This window comes from Meleagris gallopavo, chromosome 14 (genome assembly GCF_000146605.3).
Source record: "Meleagris gallopavo isolate NT-WF06-2002-E0010 breed Aviagen turkey brand Nicholas breeding stock chromosome 14, Turkey_5.1, whole genome shotgun sequence".
In the NCBI taxonomy this organism is placed as follows: Eukaryota; Metazoa; Chordata; class Aves; order Galliformes; family Phasianidae; genus Meleagris; species Meleagris gallopavo.
Window position 1 is genome coordinate 9,289,792 of NC_015024.2, and position 5,403 is coordinate 9,295,194.

The following is a 5,403-nucleotide window of genomic DNA, read 5'->3' on the forward strand; positions in this document are numbered from 1 at the left end:
TTTTCCCTCTTGGAATTAATCATTTGCGCTACTGAAACTGAAAAAGCAGAGTTATATGAGAATATAGTAATATAATATATGATGTATAGAGAGGTGGCTGGGAGCTGGGGAAGAAATGGGAGGAGAGGCTAAAAAAAAAGATTAATTGTTCGTTCTCTTGGCGAGGAATAATGTTGTCTCATCAGGATCCAGCCCTTTCACCGTAACTTTACAGTCATAACATGTTGTTTCCCTTCATCAGTTGGAAAATGTCCTGAAAAAACCACTATAGAGAAGCACAGAGCATCCGGTGGGTAGGGATTAGCAGCGGGCATTTCATGGTCCACTGCTCCAGCAGGAGACCCACGGCGTGACCCCAGATTGTGGCCAAGCTCCCTGCCCACCTCCTGCCTTGTACCTGCCCCTCTCCCTCCGCTTCTGTAAATGAGGACGTGGGGCCTTTCCCATGGGGACAAACCTCATTATGGGGTCTGCTGCCCCTGCCCTGGGCTGGATCCTGCCCACTATGGGAGTCTTACCCCTCCCTCCTGCCCTTGAAGCCACTTCTGGAGAGATCCAGGAAAGGGACCTCAGTGCAATAGCAGGCAGAACCCATCAACACGCCGGCGTGCAGGATGCATGGGTGCAGGTTGTATCCTCACAATCACCCCTACAGGCCCAAGTCAGGAAAGCTCTTTATGGAGGTGAATGCAGACACTTTTCCACCTGTGTTTTCCTGCCCTTAAAGGGAGGAACCAGCTGGAGTTCTCCCAGCACTGCCAACTTGTGATTAAAACACCATTCCTGTGCAATCAGGTGCTCCCACCCGCCCCTGCTAAACCTGCAGCAACTCTCGCACTGCTGCTTTGCTGCAAATTTGTTTTCCCAAACATGGTCCCTCCATGCCAGATGCTGCTGGGAAAGGCACAGCAGCACCATGGTGGGGACAAGGCTCCCCAGGAGCAGGAGCCACACGGGTGTGATGCAGCAGTGACAGATGGCGCAGGGGTCAGAGCAAGATGATGACTCGAGGGTGGGATTTTTCAAAGCACTTTTCCCCAGGAAGTCAGGAGGAACGGATCGATGCCCCCATTCTTTATGTCCCGAACTGACAAGCACTTTGCCAGGGAGCAGGAGGGTCAGAGCCCACTGCCTGCCCCAGGGTCTGTGGTCAGTGCCTTGCAGAACATGTCTCGCCCATGACACATCTGCAGCTTGGAAGAAAGGAAAGGAAGGCAGTTATGTGCATCTGGGGAATTCTGTCTAGTGGTACTGGCTGCCCAAGGGAAGCTGTGATTGAAAATCAGGTTAGCAAGCAAATATGTACCTGCTGCTCCCTCACCCTGCACGTAAGCTACTTTATATTGACCCAGTTCAGTTTCTCCATGCCCTGGAGGAACCCTTCCTTCACTGACCAGATTAGCAGCGAGCAGAGCTGCTGCCAAGGGAAATGTAATTAAGCTATTTCCCAGCAGCAGGTACCATGTGCAGAGAGCACAGCTGGCCTTACGAATGTTGCTGTGCAGAGACCAGTCTGCCTTGGAGAAGAGGTGGCATCCGTGACCGAGCAATAGCAATGTGCAACTGCCATCTGTGCCACCACCTGTAGCACTGGGAGACCATTCCCCTCTGCCCACCACATTTTCCATTTAGCCTGTTCTTTTTGTACCACTTACCTTAGCACACTGCCAGCATAGACCCTTGAAGATCACACTTATTTTTCCAAGTAATTTGTCTCTCTCGTTTTGTTGTGTCCCAGTTCAATAAATTTATATATATATACATATATAAAAGCATATATACATACACTTGTATTTTCAGTGGGAAACCATATACAAGTTTAGGATTCTTAAAGGAATACAATGTATATTGCAACTAATAATAAAGTTATGTTTTCTGAATGGAGCGTGTCTGAGGGCATCATTTGCTATCACCATCCCTCTGGAGAGCAAGAAGGGAAAGGCAGGAAGATCTGAGATACTGAATCCAGGTTTGGAGCATTTGGGTGCCCTTGCTGTTGGGAAGGTGATAGACCCATAGAATCAAGTTTGGAAAAGACCTCTAAGAACATCTAGTCCAACTGTCAGCCCATCTCTACCATGCCCATAATCACATCCATCAGTGCCACATCTCCATGGTCCTTGAACACCTCCAGGGATGGTGACTCCACAACTCCCTGGGCAGCCTGTGCCAATGCCCAACTGTTCTTTCTGAGGAGAAATTCTTCCCAATATCCAACCTGAAATCAAATCCAAAGGAAGCTGGAGGCTCTGTGCCTATTTCTCCAGCCAGCACTTAGGCCTCACGATGCCCTGAGCTGGTGTCTCCTCTCTAGGATGTAATTGTTCAGCCCAACATCTGTGTCCACGAGCAAAGAGCCATTCCCTGGCCCCCAGCACAAGGTAAGAGACAGAGGGCTCACCTCCCACCTGCACAGAGCAGGGCAGGCAGGGGAAGCTCTTAAGTGCCTGAAAGTACTCCACACATTCAGATGAAAAACAATTCCTAGGAGATCTCCGAAGAGTTCAGACAGGTTGCATGACAAAGCACTGAGATCTAAACAAAGGAAATTACTTGGCCTGGGGTGCAGAGGGGAGGTAAGATGGCCAGCACAGAAAACATTTGTGGCCTCTCAAAATACCTGGAGACTGTTATTTAATTGCATACATGATTGGAAAATGTCACGAAACACCAGGAAACAAGGAATGCCGTCTCCTCCAGCAGTGGGACAGAAGGAGCAGTCATCCTGGGAGGAAAGGACAGAGCCCGTGCTTTGAATGGCTTTGAACGTTCTGGGCCCAATTAGAGGCATCTCAACAGAAAAAGCATCCTGGACGTTTCACCCAAATGGTTTCCAGTTCCTCAATGGTAGACTGAACTTGCTGCCAACAAGCTTGTTTTAAAACTCTTGGTTATAGTTCAGTTTTACACCCAAGGAGGAGTAGGGTGGAATAAGTTGGAGGGAGCAGATTGCTGGCTCCCATTATGGAAGCAAGCTTAATAAAATTCATAGAAGTATTCGTGGTTATTGTGATGCTGTGCCAAGAATGTGTTAGAATAAAACCTTCTGAGCAGAAGGGAGAGATATAATGTCATCTTAGCCTTGATATGAAAGATCACCCTTCATCTCTGAAAGCATATCTCAAGGAATGGTAGTTAACACATTTACTTGCCTTCCCTCTTGAGCAGGTCTCTGCACAGCCTCACACAATTCATCACTGCCACAGCCTCGCACGAATGGTATTGGGATGACCCTGGGTAGCAGAGAAGCAATAGGATAAAAGAATAAGGAGGGAGGGATGTTTTCCTGCTGGGGTTTTAACGTCACCTCAGCACAACACAGACCAGCATGGTTTCTTCCACAGGAAAGCTCCACCACGTTCCCCTGGCTTTTTTTAAAAACAAAAACCAAACCAAAAATACCACCCTGAGCCCACAAACCTCTACATCTGGCCCTGCCACAGCACTCCTTCACCTCCCTCCTGCTCATGTACTGTGCCAAAGCACAGCCTTGTGCCTTGCCATACCAGCAAGAGAGCAGGCAGCAAAGAGCCCTGCTGGGACCATTTGCCAGAAAACCACCCAGGAGCTGCTGTCAGGAGGGAGCAGGCCTGGAGCAGATGGCATTCTCCAGTCCCACTCTTTCCCCTCAAGTTTGTTCTGCTGGCAACAGGAGGAGGGAGAGGAAAGCTCTCACAATCGTTTCTCTGAGCTTATTTTGGGAACTGAGCAGCCAGACCCTCAAGACCCAGACTAGCTCTCTACATGGCACTGATCCTCTTCCAAGGCTTTCTTTAGTGTCCTGAAGTGCCCTGCAGACATGCAAGCTCACACAGCTAACCATGACAAAAAAAAAGAAAAAAAGAAAAAAACAAGCAAAAATTATAACCACACCTTCCCCAATGCTGATCCCACCCAGTGTGCAGCCCACAGCTGCTCAGCCCCTGCAGACCCTCACCCAGTTATTCCCAGTAGCCCACCTCGTTTCCAACCTGACCCCACGAGGCAGGCAGTCACATCGTCTTGATTAAAAACAGGCCTCAGCAATGGCAAACTGTTTGCCAGCGTGGCCTCTCTTATCTTAATAAATTCATTGTGTCAAATCTGTTTTAGCTTAGAAGCTGAAACAAAACCTGTTCTACCAACACAGGCAGCCCCAAGAACTGAGCCCAGACAAAACCCGGCTCCCTGCAGCAAGAACAACTCTGTGTCACTGCGAGCAGATGGGTCCGTCAGCACGCGGAGCTGCCAAATGGGAAGGTGCCATCTCTGCCGTACATTTGACCACGACAGCCCAAGTCTCTCAGAGATGCCTGTCTCACTGCTAGCTCCTGCAGCACAGCGATGTTCTCTGAAGCACAGCTTGCGAGTCCCAGCAGCATAACTAGAGCCTGAACTTCTCCAAGCCCAGTCCCTCCCTTCAGCAGCATTAATCATTCTGATGCTATCGCCCTTCCCCCTGGATAACTCTGCATTCCTGCAGGGAGCTACAGGGATGGGCTTAGATCCTCGTTCCCTGACCCAAGTTCATCTCTGAAGTCAACAGGCTGTGCAATCATCGCTATTTGCTACCAAAACTACCACAGCCACTCAGACATACAGGAGGGGAAGAAGACTGCAATACCCAGACCCTTGTAAGGCCGTAACACGATGGAAAGCACAGCAACGGCAGCAAAGTGGCGAAGTCTGTGGATAAAGAAACAATAGAAAGAACCTACTTACCCTTGGAAGTCCTCAGGTAGGCAGGGATCTCCAGCAAGCTACCTTAGTCTCCACTGCCAGCCCTTAAATGAGGTCTAGGAAGGGGTGCATTGCATGCACCTGAGCTCCCCTGGGTTGGCCCTGCTTTCCCACCAGGTGCTCGGCAACTGCTTCAAGCTGTGACTTAGCATTTCCATTACAGCCCTTCAAGAGGAGAGGAAATGCCTGGTGTCCAGCACACCTGAGGTTTGGAGAAAAAACATGCTTCATTCAGGGGCAACTCAAGTGCTCTGAGCAAGTCTGAGTAGTTAAGCACCAGAAGCACTTTCCCTGCAAGCTGAGAAATCCCCATCCTTGGATTTAATAGGAAGGCAGCAAAGACACAGGGAGATGAGCAGAGATGCACAGATGACAGACCTCCCTGGGACTGCTCAATGCAGCACTGTGATAAAAGTTATCATCCCAGTACCCTTGGAGAAAGAAGTGATCAAAACCAAGCCAGTGCTCTCTGCCCATGTTCTGGTAGAAACACAGTAGAAACTGTTTGAGAGGATCACCGGGGGAGGACAGCAGCATCGCATCCTAAGCACTGCTTGGAAGCTCAGTACAGAGCCAGCCCCTGGGCAAGGTGAAAGAAAAATGCTGAAGGAACCCACCGTATCCATTCAGAAGCAACACCACACTGACATTAGTTGGAAACAAAGAGGCCACAGCAGGAAGAGA